Here is a 25,811-nt window from a genome sequence, read left to right as displayed (position 1 = left end):
TCCCACACTGTCCCCACATCCCACACTGTCCCCACATCGCACACTGTCCCAACATCCCACGCTGCCCAACATCCCACACTGTCCCCACATCCCACACTGTCCCCACATCACACACTGTCCCCACATCCCACACTGTCCCCACATCCCACACTGTCCCCACACCCCACAATGTCCCCACATCCCACACTGTCCCCACATCCCACGCTGCCCCACATCCCACACTGTCCCCACATCCCACACTGTCCCCACACCCCATACTGTCCCCACACCCCATTCTGTCCCACATTCCACACTGCCCCACACCCCATACTGTCCCACATCCCACACTGCCCCACACCCCATACTGTCCCACATCCCTCACTGTCCCCACATCCCACACTGTCCCCACATCCCACACTGTCCCCACATCCCACGCTGCCCAACATCCCACACTGTCCCCACATCCCACACTGTCTCCACATCACACACTGTCCCCACATCCCACACTGTCCCCACATCCCACACTGTCCCCACACCCCACAATGTCCCCCACATCCCACACTGCCCCACATTCCACACTGTCCCCACATCACACACTGCCCCACATCACACACTCCACATTGTCCCCGCACCCCACAATGTCCCCACATCCCACACTGTCCCCACATCCCACACTGTCCCCACACCCCACAATGTCCCCACATCCCACACTGTCCCCACATCCCACACTGTCCCCACATCACACACTTTCCCACATCACACTCTCCACATTGTCCCCGCATCCCACACTGACCCAGATCCCACACTGTCCCCACACCCCACACCGCCCCAGATTCCACACTGTCCCCACATCCCACACTGTGCAACATCCCACACTGCCCCACATCCCACACTGTCCCCACACCCCACACTGTCCCCACATCCCACGCTGCCCCACATCCCACGCTGCCCCACATCCCACACTGTCCCCACACCCAATACTGTCCCCACATCTCACACTGTCCCCACATCCCACACTGTCCCCACATCACACACTGCCCCACATCACACACTCCACATTGTCCCCGCACCCCACAATGGCCCACATCCCACACTGTCCCCACATCCCACACTGTCCCCACACCCCACAATGTCCGCACATCCCACACTGTCCCCACATCCCACACTGTCCCCACATCACACACTTTCCCACATCACACTCTCCACATTGTCCCCGCATCCCACACTGTCCCAGATCCCACACTGTCCCCACACCCCACACCGCCCCAGATTCCACACTGTCCCCACATCCCACACTGTGCAACATCCCACACTGCCCCACATCCCACACTGTCCCCACACCCCAAACTGTCCCCACATCCCACACTGTCCCCACATCACACACTTTCCCACATCACACACTCCACACTGCCCCACATCTCACACTGTCCCCACACCCCACACTGTCCCCACATCCCACACTGTCCCCACATCACACACTTTCCCACATCACACACTCCACACTGCCCCACATCCCACACTGTCCCCACACCCCACACTGTCCCCACATCCCACACTGTCCCCGCATCCCACACTGTCCCAGATCCCACACTGTCCCCACACCCCACACCGCCCCAGATTCCACACTGTCCCCACATCACACACTGCCCCACATCCCACACTGTCCCCACATCCCACACTGCCCTAAACCCCACACTGTCCCCACATCCCACAAAGTCCCCACATCACACACTGCCCCACATCCCACACTGTCCCCACATCCCACACTGTCCCCACATCCCACATTGTCCCCACATCCCACACTGCCCCACATCCCACACTGTCCCCACACCCCATTCTGTCCCACATTCCACACTGCCCCACACCCCATACTGTCCCACATCCCACACTGTCCCCACATCCCACACTGTCCCCACACCCCATACTGTCCCACATCCCACACTGTCCCCACATCCCACACTGCCCTAAACCCCACACGGTCCCCACATCACACACTGTCCCCACATCCCACACTGTCCCCACATACCACACTGTCCCCACATCCCACATTGTCCCCACATCCCACACAGTCCCCACACCCCATACTGTCCCACATCCCACACTGCCCCACACCCCATACTGTCCCACATCCCACACTGCCCCACACCCCATACTGTCCCACATCCCTCACTGTCCCCACATCCCACACTGTCCCCACATCCCACACTGTCCCCACATCCCATGCTGCCCAACATCCCACACAGTCCCCACATCCCACACTGTCCCCACATCACACACTGTCCCCACATCCCACACTGTCCCCACATCCCACACTGTCCCCACACCCCACAATGTACCCACATCCCACACTGTCCCCACATCCCACACTGTCCCCACATCCCACACTGACCCACATCCCACGCTGCCCCACATCCCACGCTGCCCCACATCCCACACTGTCCCCACACCCCATACTGTCCCCACATCCCACACTGTCCCCACATCCCACACTGTCCCCACATCACACACTGCCCCACATCACACACTCCACATTGTCCCCGCACCCCACAATGTCCCCACATCACACACTGTCCCCACATCCCACGCTGCCCCACATCCCACACTGTCCCCACACCCCACAATGTCCCCACATCCCACACTGTCCCCACTTCCCACACTGTCCCCACATCACACACTTTCCCACATCACACACTCCACATTGTCCCCGCATCCCACACTGTCCCAGATCCCACACGGTCTCCACACCCCACACCGCCCCAGATTCCACACTGTCCCCACATCCCACACTGTGCAACATCCCACACTGCCCCACATCCCACACTGTCCCCACACCTCACACTGTCCCCACATCCCACACTGTCCCCGCATCCCACACTGTCCCAGATCCCACACTGTCCCCACACCCCACAACGCCCCAGATTCCACTCTGTCCCCACATCCCACACTGTCCCCACATCCCACATTGTCCCCACATCCCACACTGCCCCACATCCCACACTGTCCCCACACCCCATTCTGTCCCACATTCCACACTGCCCCACACCCCATACTGTCCCACATCCCACACTGTCCCCACATCCCACACTGTCCCCACACCCCATACTGTCCCACATCCCACACTGTCCCCAAATCCCACACTGCCCTAAACCCCACACTGTCCCCACATCACACACTGTCCCCACATCCCACACTGTCCCCACATCCCACACTGACCCCACATCAAACACTGTACCACATCCCACATTGTCCCCACATCCCACTCTGTCCCCACACCCCATTCTGTCCCACATTCCACACTGCCCCACACACCATACTGACCCACATCCCACACTGCCCCACACCCCATACTGTCCCACATCCCACACTGCCCCACACCCCATACTGTCCCACATCCCTCACTGTCCCCACATCCCACACTGTCCCCACATCCCACACTGTCCCCACATCACACACTGCCCCACATCCCACACTGTCCCCACATCCCACACTGCCCTAAACCCCACACTGTCCCCACATCCCACACTGTCCCCACATCACACACTGCCCCACATCCCACACTGTCCCCACATCCCACACTGCCCTAAACCCCACACTGTCCCCACATCCCACACTGTCCCCACATCACACACTGCCCCACATCCCACACTGTCCCCACATCCCACACTGTCCCCACATCCCACACTGTCCCCACATCCCACACTGTCCCCACACCCCATTCTGTCCCACATTCCACACTGCCCCACACCCCATACTGTCCCACATCCCACACTGCCCCACACCCCATACTGTCCCACATCCCACACTGCCCCACACCCCATACTGTCCCACATCCCTCACTGTCCGCACATCCCACACTGTCCCCACATCCCACACTGTCCCCACATCCCACGCTGCCCAACATCCCACACTGTCCCCACATCCCAAACTGTCCCCACATCCCACACTGTCCCCACATCCCACGCTGCCCAACATCCCACACTGTCCCCACATCCCACACTGTCCCCACATCCCACACTGTCCCCACATCCCACACTGTCCCCACACCCCACAATGTCCCCACATCCCACACTGTCCCCACATCCCACACTGTCCCCACATCACACACTGCCCCACATCACACACTCCACATTGTCCCCGCACCCCACAATGTCCCCACATCCCACCCTGCCCCACATCCAACACTGTCCCCACACCCCACAATGACCCCACATCCCACACTGTCCCCACATCCCACACTGTCCCCACATCACACACTTTCCCACATCACACTCTCCACACTGTCCCCACACCCCACACCGCCCCAGATTCCACACTGTCCCCACATCCCACACTGTGCAACATCCCACACTGCCCCACACCCCACACTGTCCCCACATCCCACACCGCCCCAGATTCCACACTGTCCCCACATCCCACACTGTGCAACATCCCACACTGCCCCACATCCCACACTGTCCCCACATCCCACACTGTCCCCACATCCCACACTGCCCTAAACCCCACACTTTCCCACATCCCACACTGTCCCCACATCACACAGTGCCCCACATCCCACACTGTCCCCACATCCCACATTGTCCCCACATCCCACACAGTCCCCACACCCCATACTGTCCCACATCCCACACTGCCCCACACCCCATACTGTCCCACATCCCACACTGCCCCACACCCCATACTGTCCCACATCCCTCACTGTCCCCACATCCCACACTGTCCCCACATCACACACTGTCCCCACATCACACACTGTCCCCACATCACACACTGTCCTCACATCCCACACTGTCCCCACACCCCACAATGTCCCCACATCCCATACTGTCCCCACATCCCACACTGCCCCACATCCCACGCTGCCCCACATCCCACGCTGCCCCACATCCCACACTGTCCACACATCCCACACTGTCCCCACACCCCACACTGTCCCCACATCCCACACTGTCCCCACATCACACACTTTCCCACATCACACACTCCACATTTTCCCCGCATCCCACACTGTCCCAGATCCCACACTGTATCCCACACCCCACACCGCCCCAGTTTCCACACTGTCCCCACATCACACACTGCCCCACATCCCACACTGTCCCCACATCCCACACTGTCCCCACATCCCACATTGTCCCCACATCCCACACTGCCCCATATCCCACACTGTCCCCACACCCCACACTGCCCTAAACCCCACACTGACCCCACATCACACACTGCCCCACATCCCACACTGTCCACACATCCCACACTGCCCTAAACCCCACACTGTCCCCACATCCCACACTGTCCCCACATCCCACACTGCCCTAAGCCCCACACTGTCCCCACATCCCACACTGTCCCCACATCCCACACTGCCCTAAACCCCACACTGTCCCCACATCCCACACTGTCCCCACATCACACACTGCCCCACATCCCACACCGTCCCCACATCCCACACTGCCCTAAACCCCACACTGTCCCCACATCCCACACTGTCCCCACATCACACACTGCCCCACATCCCACACTGTCCGCACATCCCACATTGTCCCCACATCCCACACTGTCCCCACACCCCATTCTGTCCCACATCCCACACTGCCCCACACCCCATACTGTCCCACATCCCACACTGCCCCACACCCCATACTGTCCCACATCCCTCACTGTCCCCACATCCCACACTGTCCCCACATCCCACACTGTCCCCACATCGCACACTGTCCCAACATCCCACGCTGCCCAACATCCCACACTGTCCCCACATCCCACACTGTCCCCACATCACACACTGTCCCCACATCCCACACTGTCCCCACATCCCACACTGTCCCCACACCCCACAATGTCCCCACATCCCACACTGTCCCCACATCCCACGCTGCCCCACATCCCACACTGTCCCCACATCCCACACTGTCCCCACACCCCATACTGTCCCCACACCCCATTCTGTCCCACATTCCACACTGCCCCACACCCCATACTGTCCCACATCCCACACTGCCCCACACCCCATACTGTCCCACATCCCTCACTGTCCCCACATCCCACACTGTCCCCACATCCCACACTGTCCCCACATCCCACGCTGCCCAACATCCCACACTGTCCCCACATCCCACACTGTCCCCACATCACACACTGTCCCCACATCCCACACTGTCCCCACATCCCACACTGTCCCCACACCCCACAATGTCCCCACATCCCACACTGCCCCACATTCCACACTGTCCCCACATCACACACTGCCCCACATCACACACTCCACATTGTCCCCGCACCCCACAATGTCCCCACATCCCACACTGTCCCCACATCCCACACTGTCCCCACACCCCACAATGTCCCCACATCCCACACTGTCCCCACATCCCACACTGTCCCCACATCACACACTTTCCCACATCACACTCTCCACATTGTCCCCGCATCCCACACTGTCCCAGATCCCACACTGTCCCCACACCCCACACCGCCCCAGATTCCACACTGTCCCCACATCCCACACTGTGCAACATCCCACACTGCCCCACATCCCACACTGTCCCCACACCCCACACTGTCCCCACATCCCACGCTGCCCCACATCCCACGCTGCCCCACATCCCACACTGTCCCCACACCCCATACTGTCCCCACATCCCACACTGTCCCCACATCCCACACTGTCCCCACATCACACACTGCCCCACATCACACACTCCACATTGTCCCCGCACCCCACAATGGCCCACATCCCACACTGTCCCCACATCCCACACTGTCCCCACACCCCACAATGTCCGCACATCCCACACTGTCCCCACATCCCACACTGTCCCCACATCACACACTTTCCCACATCACACTCTCCACATTGTCCCCGCATCCCACACTGTCCCAGATCCCACACTGTCCCCACACCCCACACCGCCCCAGATTCCACACTGTCCCCACATCCCACACTGTGCAACATCCCACACTGCCCCACATCCCACACTGTCCCCACACCCCAAACTGTCCCCACATCCCACACTGTCCCCACATCACACACTTTCCCACATCACACACTCCACACTGCCCCACATCTCACACTGTCGCCACACCCCACACTGTCCCCACATCCCACACTGTCCCCACATCACACACTTTCCCACATCACACACTCCACACTGCCCCACATCCCACACTGTCCCCACACCCCACACTGTCCCCACATCCCACACTGTCCCCGCATCCCACACTGTCCCAGATCCCACACTGTCCCCACACCCCACACCGCCCCAGATTCCACACTGTCCCCACATCACACACTGCCCCACATCCCACACTGTCCCCACATCCCACACTGCCCTAAACCCCACACTGTCCCCACATCCCACACTGTCCCCACATCACACACTGCCCCACATCCCACACTGTCCCCACATCCCACACTGTCCCCACATCCCACATTGTCCCCACCTCCCACACTGCCCCACATCCCACACTGTCCCCACACCCCATTCTGTCCCACATTCCACACTGCCCCACACCCCATACTGTCCCACATCCCACACTGTCCCCACATCCCACACTGTCCCCACACCCCATACTGTCCCACATCCCACACTGTCCCCACATCCCACACTGCCCTAAACCCCACACGGTCCCCACATCACACACTGTCCCCACATCCCACACTGTCCCCACATACCACACTGTCCCCACATCCCACATTGTCCCCACATCCCACACAGTCCCCACACCCCATACTGTCCCACATCCCACACTGCCCCACACCCCATACTGTCCCACATCCCACACTGCCCCACACCCCATACTGTCCCACATCCCTCACTGTCCCCACATCCCACACTGTCCCCACATCCCACACTGTCCCCACATCCCATGCTGCCCAACATCCCACACAGTCCCCACATCCCACACTGTCCCCACATCACACACTGTCCCCACATCCCACACTGTCCCCACACCCCACAATGTACCCACATCCCACACTGTCCCCACATCCCACACTGTCCCCACATCCCACACTGACCCACATCCCACGCTGCCCCACATCCCACGCTGCCCCACATCCCACACTGTCCCCACACCCCATACTGTCCCCACATCCCACACTGTCCCCACATCCCACACTGTCCCCACATCACACACTGCCCCACATCACACACTCCACATTGTCCCCGCACCCCACAATGTCCCCACATCACACACTGTCCCCACATCCCACGCTGCCCCACATCCCACACTGTCCCCACACCCCACAATGTCCCCACATCCCACACTGTCCCCACTTCCCACACTGTCCCCACATCACACACTTTCCCACATCACACACTCCACATTGTCCCCGCATCCCACACTGTCCCAGATCCCACACGGTCTCCACACCCCACACCGCCCCAGATTCCACACTGTCCCCACATCCCACACTGTGCAACATCCCACACTGCCCCACATCCCACACTGTCCCCACACCCCACACTGTCCCCACATCCCACACTGTCCCCGCATCCCACACTGTCCCAGATCCCACACTGTCCCCACACCCCACAACGCCCCAGATTCCACTCTGTCCCCACATCCCACACTGTCCCCACATCCCACATTGTCCCCACATCCCACACTGCCCCACATCCCACACTGTCCCCACACCCCATTCTGTCCCACATTCCACACTGCCCCACACCCCATACTGTCCCACATCCCACACTGTCCCCACATCCCACACTGTCCCCACACCCCACACTGTCCCACATCCCACACTGTCCCCAAATCCCACACTGCCCTAAACCCCACACTGTCCCCACATCACACACTGTCCCCACATCCCACACTGTCCCCACATCCCACACTGACCCCACATCAAACACTGCCCCACATCCCACATTGTCCCCACATCCCACTCTGTCCCCACACCCCATTCTGTCCCACATTCCACACTGCCCCACACACCATACTGACCCACATCCCACACTGCCCCACACCCCATACTGTCCCACATCCCACACTGCCCCACACCCCATACTGTCCCACATCCCTCACTGTCCCCACATCCCACACTGTCCCCACATCCCACACTGTCCCCACATCACACACTGCCCCACATCCCACACTGTCCCCACATCCCACACTGCCCTAAACCCCACACTGTCCCCACATCCCACACTGTCCCCACATCACACACTGCCCCACATCCCACACTGTCCCCACATCCCACACTGCCCTAAACCCCACACTGTCCCCACATCCCACACTGTCCCCACATCACACACTGCCCCACATCCCACACTGTCCCCACATCCCACACTGTCCCCACATCCCACATTGTCCCCACATCCCACACTGTCCCCACACCCCATTCTGTCCCACATTCCACACTGCCCCACACCCCATACTGTCCCACATCCCACACTGCCCCACACCCCATACTGTCCCACATCCCACACTGCCCCACACCCCATACTGTCCCACATCCCTCACTGTCCGCACATCCCACACTGTCCCCACATCCCACACTGTCCCCACATCCCACGCTGCCCAACATCCCACACTGTCCCCACATCCCAAACTGTCCCCACATCCCACACTGTCCCCACATCCCACGCTGCCCAACATCCCACACTGTCCCCACATCCCACACTGTCCCCACATCCCACACTGTCCCCACACCCCACAATGTCCCCACATCCCACACTGTCCCCACATCCCACACTGTCCCCACATCACACACAGCCCCACATCACACACTCCACATTGTCCCCGCACCCCACAATGTCCCCACATCCCACCCTGCCCCACATCCAACACTGTCCCCACACCCCACAATGACCCCACATCCCACACTGTCCCCACATCCCACACTGTCCCCACATCACACACTTTCCCACATCACACTCTCCACACTGTCCCCACACCCCACACCGCCCCAGATTCCACACTGTCCCCACATCCCACACTGTGCAACATCCCACACTGCCCCACACCCCACACTGTCCCCACACCCCACACCGCCCCAGATTCCACACTGTCCCCACATCCCACACTGTGCAACATCCCACACTGCCCCACATCCCACACTGTCCCCACATCCCACACTGTCCCCACATCCCACACTGCCCTAAACCCCACACTTTCCCCACATCCCACACTGTCCCCACATCACACAGTGCCCCACATCCCACACTGTCCCCACATCCCACATTGTCCCCACATCCCACACAGTCCCCACACCCCATACTGTCCCACATCCCACACTGCCCCACACCCCATACTGTCCCACATCCCACACTGCCCCACACCCCATACTGTCCCACATCCCTCACTGTCCCCACATCCCACACTGTCCCCACATCCCACACTGTCCCCACATCCCACACTGTCCCCACATCACACACTGTCCCCACATCACACACTGTCCCCACATAACACACTGTCCTCACATCCCACACTGTCCCCACACCCCACAATGTCCCCACATCCCATACTGTCCCCACATCCCACACTGCCCCACATCCCACGCTGCCCCACATCCCACGCTGCCCCACATCCCACACTGTCCACACATCCCACACTGCCCCACATCCCACACTGCCCCACACCCCATACTGTCCCACATCCCTCACTGTCCCCACATCCCACACTGTCCCCACATCCCACACTGTCCCCACATCCCATGCTGCCCAACATCCCACACAGTCCCCACATCCCACACTGTCCCCACATCACACACTGTCCCCACATCCCACACTGTCCCCACATCCCACACTGTCCCCACACCCCACAATGTACCCACATCCCACACTGTCCCCACATCCCACACTGTCCCCACATCCCACACTGACCCACATCCCACGCTGCCCCACATCCCACGCTGCCCCACATCCCACACTGTCCCCACACCCCATACTGTCCCCACATCCCACACTGTCCCCACATCCCACACTGTCCCCACATCACACACTGCCCCACATCACACACTCCACATTGTCCCCGCACCCCACAATGTCCCCACATCACACACTGTCTCCACATCCCACGCTGCCCCACATCCCACACTGTCCCCACACCCCACAATGTCCCCACATCCCACACTGTCCCCACTTCCCACACTGTCCCCACATCACACACTTTCCCACATCACACACTCCACATTGTCCCCGCATCCCACACTGTCCCAGATCCCACACGGTCTCCACACCCCACACCGCCCCAGATTCCACACTGTCCCCACATCCCACACTGTGCAACATCCCACACTGCCCCACATCCCACACTGTCCCCACACCCCACACTGTCCCCACATCCCACACTGTCCCCGCATCCCACACTGTCCCAGATCCCACACTGTCCCCACACCCCACAACGCCCCAGATTCCACTCTGTCCCCACATCCCACACTGTCCCCACATCCCACACTGTCCCCACATCCCACACTGCCCCACATCCCACACTGTCCCCACACCCCATTCTGTCCCACATTCCACACTGCCCCACACCCCATACTGTCCCACATCCCACACTGTCCCCACATCCCACACTGTCCCCACACCCCATACTGTCCCACATCCCACACTGTCCCCAAATCCCACACTGCCCTAAACCCCACACTGTCCCCACATCACACACTGTCCCCACATCCCACACTGTCCCCACATCCCACACTGACCCCACATCAAACACTGCCCCACATCCCACATTGTCCCCACATCCCACTCTGTCCCCACACCCCATTCTGTCCCACATTCCACACTGCCCCACACACCATACTGACCCACATCCCACACTGCCCCACACCCCATACTGTCCCACATCCCACACTGCCCCACACCCCATACTGTCCCACATCCCTCACTGTCCCCACATCCCACACTGTCCCCACATCCCACACTGTCCCCACATCACACACTGCCCCACATCCCACACTGTCCCCACATCCCACACTGCCCTAAACCCCACACTGTCCCCACATCCCACACTGTCCCCACATCACACACTGCCCCACATCCCACACTGTCCCCACATCCCACACTGCCCTAAACCCCACACTGTCCCCACATCCCACACTGTCCCCACATCACACACTGCCCCACATCCCACACTGTCCCCACATCCCACACTGTCCCCACATCCCACACTGTCCCCACATCCCACACTGTCCCCACACCCCATTCTGTCCCACATTCCACACTGCCCCACACCCCATACTGTCCCACATCCCACACTGCCCCACACCCCATACTGTCCCACATCCCACACTGCCCCACACCCCATACTGTCCCACATCCCTCACTGTCCGCACATCCCACACTGTCCCCACATCCCACACTGTCCCCACATCCCACGCTGCCCAACATCCCACACTGTCCCCACATCCCAAACTGTCCCCACATCCCACACTGTCCCCACATCCCACGCTGCCCAACATCCCACACTGTCCCCACATCCCACACTGTCCCCACATCCCACACTGTCCCCACACCCCACAATGTCCCCACATCCCACACTGTCCCCACATCCCACACTGTCCCCACATCACACACTGCCCCACATCACACACTCCACATTGTCCCCGCACCCCACAATGTCCCCACATCCCACCCTGCCCCACATCCAACACTGTCCCCACACCCCACAATGACCCCACATCCCACACTGTCCCCACATCCCACACTGTCCCCACATCACACACTTTCCCACATCACACTCTCCACACTGTCCCCACACCCCACACCGCCCCAGATTCCACACTGTCCCCACATCCCACACTGTGCAACATCCCACACTGCCCCACACCCCACACTGTCCCCACACCCCACACCGCCCCAGATTCCACACTGTCCCCACATCCCACACTGTGCAACATCCCACACTGCCCCACATCCCACACTGTCCCCACATCCCACACTGTCCCCACATCCCACACTGCCCTAAACCCCACACTTTCCCCACATCCCACACTGTCCCCACATCACACAGTGCCCCACATCCCACACTGTCCCCACATCCCACACTGTCCCCACATCCCACACAGTCCCCACACCCCATACTGTCCCACATCCCACACTGCCCCACACCCCATACTGTCCCACATCCCACACTGCCCCACACCCCATACTGTCCCACATCCCTCACTGCCCCCACATCCCACACTGTCCCCACATCCCACACTGTCCCCACATCCCACACTGTCCCCACATCACACACTGTCCCCACATCACACACTGTCCCCACATCACACACTGTCCTCACATCCCACACTGTCCCCACACCCCACAATGTCCCCACATCCCATACTGTCCCCACATCCCACACTGCCCCACATCCCACGCTGCCCCACATCCCACGCTGCCCCACATCCCACACTGTCCACACATCCCACACTGCCCCACATCCCACACTGTCCCCACATCCCACACTGTCACCACATCCCACACTGCCCCACATCCCACACTGCCCCACATCCCACACTGTCCCCACATCCCACAATGTCCCCACATCACACACTGTCCCCACATCCCACACTGTCCCCACACCCCACAATGTCCCCACATCCCACACTGTCCCCACATCCCACACTGTCCACACATCACACACTTTACCACATCACACACTCCACATTGTCCCCGCATCCCACACTGTCCCAGATCCCACACTGTCTCCACACCCCACACCGCTCCAGATTCCACACTGTCCCCACATCCCACACTGTGCAACATCCCACACTGCCCCACATCCCACACTGTCCCCCCACCCCATTCTGTCCCCGCATCCCACACTGTCCCAGATCCCACACTGTCCCCGCATCCCACACTGTCCCAGATCCCACACTGTCCCCACACCCCACAACGCCCCAGATTCCACACTGGCCCCACATCCCACACTGCCCCACACCCCATACTGTCCCACATCCCTCACTGTCCCCACATCCCACACTGTCCCACATCACACACTGCCCCACATCCCACACTGTCCCCACATCCCACACTGTCCCCACATCCCACATTGTCCCCACATCCCACACTGTCCCCACACCCCATTCTGTCCCACATTCCACACTGCCCCACACCCCATACTGTCCCACATCCCACACTGCCCCACACCCCATACTGTCCCACATCCCACACTGCCCCACACCCCATACTGTCCCACATCCCTCACTGTCCGCACATCCCACACTGTCCCCACATCCCACACTGTCCCCACATCCCACGCTGCCCAACATCCCACACTGTCCCCACATCCCAAACTGTCCCCACATCACACACTGTCCCCACATCCCACACTGTCCCCACATCCCACACTGTCCCCACACCCCACAATGTCCCCACATCCCACACTGTCCCCACATCCCAAACTGTCCCCACATCACACACTGTCCCCACATCCCACACTGTCCCCACACCCCACAATGTCCCCACATCCCACACTGTCCCCACATCCCACCCTGCCCCACATCCCACGCTGCCCCACATCCCACACTGTCCCCATATCCCACACTGTCCCCACACCCCATACTGTCCCCTCACCCCATTCTGTCCCACATTTCACACTGCCCCACACCCCATACTGTCCCACATCCCACACTGCCCCACACCCCATACTGTCCCACATCCCACGCTGCCCAACATCCCACACGGTCCCCACATCCCACACTGTCCCCACATCACACACTGTCCCCACATCCCACACTGTCCCCACATCCCACACTGTCCCCACACCCCACAATGTCCCCACATCCCACACTGTCCCCACATCCCACACTGTCCCCACATCCCACACTGCCCCACATCCCACGCTGCCCCACATCCCACGCTGCGCCACATACCACACTGTCTTCACACCTCATACTGTCCCCACATCCCACACTGTCCCCACATCCCACACTGTCCCCACATCACACACTGCCCCACATCACACACTCCACATTGTCCCCGCACCCCACAATGTCCCCACATCCCACACTGTCCCCACATCCCACACTGTCCCCACACCCCACAATGTCCCCACATCCCACACTGTCCCCACATCCCACACTGTCCCCACATCACACACTTTCCCACATCACACACTCCACATTGTCCCCGCATCCCACACTGTCCCAGATCCCACACTCTCCCCACACCCCAAACCACCCCAGATTCCACACTGTCCCCACATCCCACACTGTGCAACATCCCACAATGCCCCACATCCCACACTGTCCCCACACCCCACACTGTCCCCACATCCCACACTGTCCCCACATCACACACTTTCCCACATCACACACTCCACATTGTCCCCGCATCCCACACTGTCCCCACATCCCACACTGCCCCACATCCCACGCTGCCCCACATCCCACGCTGCCCCACATACCACACTGTCTTCACACCCCATACTGTCCCCACATCCCACACTGTCCCCACATCCCACACTGTCCCCACATCACACACTGCCCCACATCACACACTCCACATTGTCCCCGCACCCCACAATGTCCCCACATCCCACACTGTCCCCACATCCCACACTGTCCCCACACCCCACAATGTCCCCACATCCCACACTGTCCCCACATCCCACACTGTCCCCACATCACACACTTTCCCACATCACACACTCCACATTGTCCCCGCATCCCACACTGTCCCAGATCCCACACTCTCCCCACACCCCAAACCGCCCCAGATTCCACACTGTCCCCACATCCCACACTGTGCAACATCCCACACTGCCCCACATCCCACACTGTCCCCACACCCCACACTGTCCCCACATCCCACACTGTCCCCACATCACACACTTTCCCACATCACACACTCCACATTGTCCCCGCATCCCACACTGTCCCAGATCCCACACTGTCACCACACCCCACACCGCCCCAGATTCCACACTGTCCCCACATCACACACTGCCCCACATCCCACACTGTCCCCACATCCCACACTGCCCTAAACCCCACACTGTCCCCACATCCCACACTGTCCCCACGTCACACACTGCCCCACATCCCACACTGTCCCCACATCACACACTGTCCCCACATCCCACATTGTCCCCACATCCCACACTGTCCCCACATCCCACAATGTCCCCACACCCCATTCTGTCCCACATTCCACACTGCCCCACACCCCATACTGTCCCACATCCCACACTGTCCCCACATCCCACACTGTCCCCAAACCCCATACTGTCCCACATCCCACACTGTCCCCACATCCCACACTGCCCTAAACCCCACACTGTCCCCACATCACACACTGTCCCCACATCCCACACTGTCCCCACATCCCACACTGTCCCCACATCACACACTGCCCCACATCCCACACTGTCCCCACATCCCACACTGCCCTAAACCCCACACTGTCCCCACATCCCACACTGTCCCCACATCACACACTGCCCCACATCCCACACTGTCCCCACATCCCACACTGCCCTAAACCCCACACTGTCCCCACATCCCACACTGTCCCCACATCCCACACTGTCCCCACATCCCACACTGTCCCCACATTCCACACTGTCCCCACATCCCACATTGTCCCCACATCCCACACTGTCCCCACACCCCATTCTGTCCCACATCCCACACTGCCCCACACCCCATACTGTCCCACATCCCACACTGCCCCACACCCCATACTGTCCCACATCCCTCACTGTCCCCACATCCCACGCTGTCCCCACATCCCTCACTGTCCCCACATCCCACACTGTCCCCACATCCCACACTGACAACACACCCCACACCGCCCCAGATTCCATACTGTCCCCACATACCACACTGTGCAACATCCCACACTGCCCCACATCCCACACTGTCCCCACACCCCATTCTGTCCCACATTCCACACTGCCCCACACCCCATACTGTCCCACATCCCACACTGTCCCCACATCCCACACTGTCCCCACACCCCATACTGTCCCACATCCCACACTGTCCCCACATCCCACACTGCCCTAAACCCCACACTGTCCCCACATCCCACACTGTCCCCACATCCCACACTGTCCCCACATCCCACATTGTCCCCACAACCCACACTGTCCCCACACCCCATTCTGTCCCACATTCCACACTGCCCCACACCCCATACTGTCCCACATCCCACACTGCCCCACACCCCCTACTGTCCCACATCCCACACTGCCCCACGCCCCATACTGTCCCACATCCCTCACTGTCCCCACATCCCACACTGTCCCCACATCCCACACTGACCCCACATCCCACGCTGCCCAACATCCCACACTGTCCCCACATCCCACACTGTCCCCACATCCCACACTGTCCCCACATCCAACGCTGCCCCACATCCCACGCTGCCCCACATCCCACACTGTCCCCACACCCCACAATGTCCCCACATCCCACACTGTCCCCACATCCCACACTGTCCCCACATCCCACGCTGCCCCACATCCCACACTGTCCCCACACCCCATACTGTCCCCACATCCCACACTGTCCCCACATCCCACACTGTCCCCACATCACACACTGCCCCACATCACACACTCCACATTGTCCCCGCACCCCACAATGTCCCCACATCCCACACTGTCCCCACATCCCACACTGTCCCCACATCACACACTTTCCCACATCACACACTCCACATTGTCCCCGCATCCCACACTGTCCCAGATCCCACACTGTCCCCACACCCCACACCGCCCCACATCCCACACTGTCCCCACATCCCACACTGTCCCCACATCCCACACTGTCCCCACATCACACACTTTCCCACATCACACACTCCACATTGTCCCCGCATCCCACACTGTCCCAGATCCCACACTGTCCCCACACCCCACACCGCCCCACATCCCACACTGTCCCCACATCCCACACTGCCCTAAACCCCACACTGTCCCAAAATCCCACACTGTCCCCACATCACACACTGCCCCACATCCCACACTGTCCCCACATCCCACACTGTCCCCACATCCCACATTGTCCCCACATCCCACACTGTCCCCACACCCCATTCTGTCCCACATTCCACACTGCCCCACACCCCATACTGTCCCACATCCCACACTGCCCCACACCCCATACTGTCCCACATCCCACAGTGCCCCACACCCCATACTGTCCCACATCCCTCACTGTCCCCACATCCCACGCTGCCCAACATCCCACACTGTCCCCACATCCCACACTGTCCCCACATCACACACTGTCCCCACATCCCACACTGTCCCCACATCCCACACTGTCCCCACACCCCACAATGTCCCCACATCCCACACTGTCCCCACATCCCACACTGTCCCCACAGCCCACAATGTCCCCACATCCCACACTGTCCCCACATCCCACACTGTCCCCACACCCCACAATGTCCCCACATCACACACTGTCCCCACATCCCACACTGCCCCACATCACACACTCCACATTGTCCCCGCACCCCACAATGTCCCCACATCCCACACTGTCCCCACATCCCACACTGTCACCACACCCCACAATGTCCCCACATCCCACACTGTCCCCACATCCCACACTGTCCCCACATCACACACTTTCCCACATCACACACTCCACATTGTCCCCGCATCCCACACTGTCCCAGATTCCACACTGTCCCCACATCCCACACTGTGCAACATCCCACACTGCCCCACATCCCACACTGTCCCCACACCCCACACTGTCCCCACATCCCACACTGTCCCCACATCACACACTTTCCCACATCACACACTCCACATTGTCCCCGCATCCCACACTGTCCCAGATCCCACACTGTCCCCACACCCCACACCGCCCCAGATTCCACACTGTCCCCACATCACACACTGCCCCACATCCCACACTCCCCACATCCCACACTGCCCTCAACCCCACACTGTCCCCACATCCCACACTGTCCCCACATGACATACTGTCCCACATCCCACACTGTCCCCACATGACATACTGCCCCACATCCCACACTGACCCCAGATCCCACACTGTCCCCACATCCCACATTGTCCCCACATCCCACATTGCCCCACATCCCACACTGTCCCCACACCCCATACTGTCCCACATTCCACACTGCCCCACACCCCATACTGTCCCACATCCCACACTGCCCCACACCCCATACTGTCCCACATCCCTCACTGTCCCCACATCCCACACTGTCCCCACATCACACACTGCCCCACATCACACACTCCACATTGTCCCCGCACCCCACAATGTCCCCACATCCCACACTGTCCCCACATCCCACACTGTCCCCACACCCCACAATGTCCCCACATCCCACACTGTCCCCACATCCCACACTGTCCCCACATCACACACTTTCCCACATCACACACTCCACATTGTCCCCGCATCCCACACTGTCCCAGATCCCACACTGTCCCCACACCCCACACCGCCCCAGATTCCACACTGTCCCAACATCCCACACTGTGCAACAACCCACACTGCCCCACATCCCACACTGTCCCAACACCCCACACTGTCCCCACATCCCACACTGTCCCCACATCACACACTTTCCCACATCACACACTCCACATTGTCCCCGCATCCCACACTGTCCCAGATCCCACACTGTCCCCACACCCCACACCGCCCCAGATACAACACTGTCCCCACATCACACACTGCCCCACATCCCACACTGTCCCCACATCCCACACTGCCCTAAACACCACACAGTCCCCACATCCCACACTGTCCCCACATCCCACACTGTCCCCACATCCCACACTGTCCTAAACCCCACAATGTCCCCACATCCCACACTGTCCCCACATCCCACAATGTCCCCACATCCCACACTGTCCCCACATCCCACATTGTCCCCACATCCCACATTATCCCCACATCCCACACTGCCCCACATCCCACACTGTCCCCACAACCCATTCTGTCCCACATTCCACACTGCCCCACACCCCATACTGTCCCACATCCCACACTGCCCCACACCCCATACTGTCCCACATCCCACACTGCCCCACACCCCATACTGTCCCACATCCCTCACTGTCCCCACATCCCACACTGTCCCCACATCCCACACTGTCCCCACATCCCACGCTGCCCAACATCCCACACTGTCCCCACATCCCACACTGTCCCCACATCACACACTGTCCCCACATCCCACACTGTCCCCACATCCCACACTGTCCCCACACCCCACAATGTCCCCACATCCCACACTGTCCCCACATCCCACACTGTCCCCACATCCCACACTGCCCCACATCCCACGCTGCCCCACATCCCACGCTGCCCAACATCCCACACTGTCCCCACACCCCATACTGTCCTCACATCCCAAACTGTCCCCACATCCCACACTGTCCCCACATCACACACTTTCCCACATCACACACTCCACATTGTCCCCGCATCCCACACTGTCCCAGATCCCACACTGTCCCCACACCCCACACCGCCCCAGATTCCACACTGTCCCCACATCCCACACTGCCCTAAACCCCACACTGTCCCCACATCCCACACTGTCCCCACATCACATACTGCCCCACATCCCACACTGTCCCCACATCCCACACTGTCCCCACATCCCACACTGCCCTAAACCCCACACCGCCCCAGATTCCACACTGTCCCCACATCACACACTGCCCCACATCCCACACTGTCCACACATCCCACACTGCCCTAAACCCCACACTGTCCCCACATCCCACACTGTCCCCACATCACACACTGCCCCACATCCCACACTGTCCCCACATCCCACACTGCCCTAAACCCCACACTGTCCCCACATCCCACACTGTCCCCACATCCCACACTGTCCCCACATCCCACACTGCCCCACATCCCACGCTGCCCCACATCCCACGCTGCCCCACATCCCACACCGTCCCCACACCCCATACTGTCCCCACATCCCACACTGTCCCCACACCCACAATGTCCCCACATCCCACACTCTCCCCACATCCCACACTGTCCCCACATCCCACACTGCCCCACATCCCACGCTGCCCCACATCCCACGCTGCCCCACATCCCACACCGTCCCCACACCCCATACTGTCCCCACATCCCACACTGTCCCCACATCCCACACTGTCCCCACATCCCACACTGTCCCCACATCACACACTGCCCCACATCACACACTCCACATTGTCCCCGCACCCCACAATGTCCCCACATCCCACACTGTCCCCACATCCCACACTGTCCGCACACCCCACAATGTCCCCACATCCCACACTGTCCCCACATCCCACACTGTCCCCATATCACACACTTTCCCACATCACACACTCCACATTGTCCCCGCATCCCACACTGTCCCAGATCCCACACTGTCCCCACACCCCACACCGCCCCACATCCCACACTGTCCCCACATCCAACACTGCCCTAAACCCCACACTGTCCCAAAATCCCACACTGTCCCCACATCCCACATTGTCCCCACATCCCACACTGTCCCCACACCCCATTCTGTCCCACATTCCACACTGCCCCACACCCCATACTGTCCCACATCCCACAGTGCCCCACACCCCATACTGTCCCACATCCCTCACTGTCCCCACATCCCACGCTGCCCAACATCCCACACTGTTCCCACATCCCACACTGTCCCCACATCACACACTGTCCCCACATCCCACACTGTCCCCACACCCCACAATGTCCCCACATCCCACACTGTCCCCACATCCCACACTGTCCCCACACCCCACAATGTCCCCACATCCCACACTGTCCCCACATCCCACACTGTCCCCACACCCCACAATGTCCCCACATCCCACACTGTCCCCACATCCCACACTGCCCCACATCACACACTCCACATTGTCCCCGCACCCCACAATGTCCCCACATCCCACACTGTCCCCACATCCCACACTGTCACCACACCCCACAATGTCCCCACATCCCACACTGTCCCCACATCCCACACTGTCCCCACATCACACACTTTCCCACATCACACACTCCACATTGTCCCCGCATCCCACACTGTCCCACATCCCACATTGTCCCCACACCCCACACCGCCCCAGATTCCACACTGTCCCCACATCCCACACTGTGCAACATCCCACACTGCCCCACATCCCACACTGTCCCCACACCCCACACTGTCCCCACATCCCACACTGTCCCCACATCACACACTTTCCCACATCACACACTCCACATTGTCCCCGCATCCCACACTGTCCCAGATCCCACACTGTCCCCACACCCCACACCGCCCCAGATTCCACACTGTCCCCACATCCCACACTGCCCTAAACCCCACACTGTCCCCACATCCCACACTGTCCCCACATCACATACTGCCCCACATCCCACACTGTCCCCACATCCCACACTGTCCCCACATCCCACACTGCCCTAAACCCCACACCGCCCCAGATTCCACACTGTCCCCACATCACACACTGCCCCACATCCCACACTGTCCCCACATCCCACACTGCCCTAAACCCCACAATGTCCCCACATCCCACACTGTCCCCACACCCCATACTGTCCCACATCCCTCACTGTCCCCACATCCCACACTGTCCCCACATCCCACACTGTCCCCACATCCCACGCTGCCCAACATCCCACACTGTCCCCACATCCCACACTGTCCCCACATCACACACTGTCCCCACATACCACACTGTCCCCACATCCCACACTGTCCCCACACCCCACAATGGCCCCACATCCCACACTGTCCCCACATCCCACACTGTCCCCACATCCCACACTGTGCCACATCCCACGCTGCCCCACATCCCACGCTGCCCCACATCCCACACTGTCCCCACACCCCATACTGTCCCCACATCCCACACTGTCCCCACATCCCACACTGTCCCCACATCACACACTGCCCCACATCACACACTCCACATTGTCCCCGCAACTCACAATGTCCCCACATCCCACACTGTCCCCACATCCCACACTGTCCCCACATCCCACTCTGTCCCCACACCCCACAATGTCCCCACATCCCACACTGTCCCCACATCCCACACTGTCCCCACATCACACACTTTCCCACATCACACACTCCACATTGTCCCCGCATCCCACACTGTCCCAGATCCCACACTGTCCCCACACCCCACACCGCCCCAGATTCCACACTGTCCCCACATCCCACACTGTGCAACATCCCACACTGCCCCACATCCCACACTGTCCCCACACCCCATTCTGTCCCACATTCCACCCTGCCCCACACCCCATACTGTCCCACATCCCACACTGTCCCCACATCCCACACTGTCCCCACACCCCATACTGTCCCACATCCCACACTGTCCCCACATCCCACACTGCCCTAAACCCCACACTGTCCCCACATCACACACTGTCCCCACATCCCACACTGTCCCCACATCACACACTGCTCCACATCCCACACTGTCCCCACATCCCACACTGCCCTAAACCCCACACTGTCCCCACATCCCACACTGTCCCCACATCACACACTGCCCCACATCCCACACTGTCCCCACATCCCACACTGCCCTAAACCCCACACTGTCCCCACATCGCACACTGTCCCCACATCACACACTGCCCCACATCCCACACTGTCCCCACATCCCACACTGTCCCCACATCCCACACTGTCCCCACATTCCACACTGTCCCCACATCCCACATTGTCCCCACATCCCACACTGTCCCCACACCCCATTCTGTCCCACATTCCACACTGCCCCACACCCCATACTGTCCCACATCCCACACTGCCCCACACCCCATACTGTCCCACATCCCACACTGCCCCACAACCCATACTGTCCCACATCCCTCACTGTCCCCACATCCCACACTGTCCCCACATCCCACACTGTCCCCACACCCCACAATGGCCCCACATCCCACACTGTCCCCACATCCCACATTGTCCCCACATCCCACACTGCCCCACATCCCACGCTGCCCCACATCCCACGCTGCCCCACATCCCACACTGTCCCCACACCCCATACTGTCCCCACATCCCACACTGTCCCCACATCCCACACTGTCCCCACATCACACACTGCCCCACATCACACACTCCACATTGTCCCCGCACCCCACAATGTCCCCACATCCCACACTGTCCCCACATCCCACACTGTCCCCACACCCCACAATGTCCCCACATCCCACACTGTCCCCACATCACACACTTTCCCACATCACACACTCCACATTGTCCCCGCATCCCACACTGTCCCACATCCCACACTGTCCCCACACCCCACACCGCCCCAGATTCCACACTGTCCCCACATCCCACACTGTGCAACATCCCACACTGCCCCACATCCCACACTGTCCCCACACCCCACACTGTCCCCACATCCCACACTGTCCCCACATCACACACTTTCCCACATCACACACTCCACATTGTCCCCGCATCCCACACTGTCCCACATCCCACACTGTCCCCACATCCCACACTGCCCCACATCCCACACTGTCCCCACATCACACACTGCCCTCAACCCCACACTGTCCCCACATCCCACACTGTCCCCACATCACACACTGCCCTCAACCCCACACTGTCCCCACATCCCACACTGTCCCCACATCCCACACTGTCCCCACATCACACACTGCCCCACATCACACACTCCACATTGTCCCCACATCCCACACTGTCCCCACATCCCACACTGTCCCCACATCCCACACTGTCCCCACATCACACACTGCCCTCAACCCCACACTGTCCCCACATCCCACACTGTCCCCACATCCCACACTGTCCCCACATCACACACTGCCCCACATCACACACTCCACATTGTCCCCACATCCCACACTGTCCCCACATCCCACACTGTCCCCACATCCCACACTGTCCCCACACCCCATACTGTCCCACATCCCACACTGTCCCCACACCCCATTCTGTCCCACATTCCACACTGCCCCACACCCCATACTGTCCCACATCCCACACTGTCCCCACATCCCACACTGCCCTAAACCCCACACTGTCCCCACATCACACACTGTCACCACATCCCACACTGTCCCCACATCCCACACTGTCCCCACATCCCACACTGCCCCACATCCCACACTGTCCCCACATCCCACACTGTCCCCACATCCCACATTGTCCCCACATCCCACACTGCCCCACATCCCACACTGCCCCACATCCCACACTGTCCCCACACCCCATTCTGTCCCACATTCCACACTGCCCCACACCCCATACTGTCCCACATCCCACACTGCCCCACACCCCATACTGTCCCACATCCCTCACTGTCCCCACATCCCACACTGTCCCCACATCCCACACTGTCCCCACATCCCACACTGTCCCCACATCCCACACTGCTCCACATCACACACTCCACATTGTCCCCGCAACTCACAATGTCCCCACATCGCACACTGTCCCCACATCCCACACTGTCCCCACATCCCAAACTGTCCCCACATCCCACACTGTCCCCACATCACACACTTTCCCACATCACACACTCCACATTGTCCCCGCATCCCACACTGTCCCAGATCCCACACTGTCCCCACACCCCACACCGCCCCAGATTCCACACTGTCCCCACATCCCACACTGCCCTAAACCCCACACTGTCCCCACATCCCACACTGTCCCCACATCACATACTGCCCCACATCCCACACTGTCCCCACATCCCACACTGTCCCCACATCCCACACTGCCCTAAACCCCACACCGCCCCAGATTCCACACTGTCCCCACATCACACACTGCCCCACATCCCACACTGTCCACACATCCCACACTGCCCTAAACCCCACACTGTCCCCACATCCCACACTGTCCCCACATCACACACTGCCCCACATCCCACACTGTCCC

Source organism: Hemiscyllium ocellatum, chromosome 14 (genome assembly GCF_020745735.1).
Source record: "Hemiscyllium ocellatum isolate sHemOce1 chromosome 14, sHemOce1.pat.X.cur, whole genome shotgun sequence".
Taxonomy (NCBI): Eukaryota; Metazoa; Chordata; class Chondrichthyes; order Orectolobiformes; family Hemiscylliidae; genus Hemiscyllium; species Hemiscyllium ocellatum.
Note: the sequence above shows the minus strand (reverse complement) of the source record.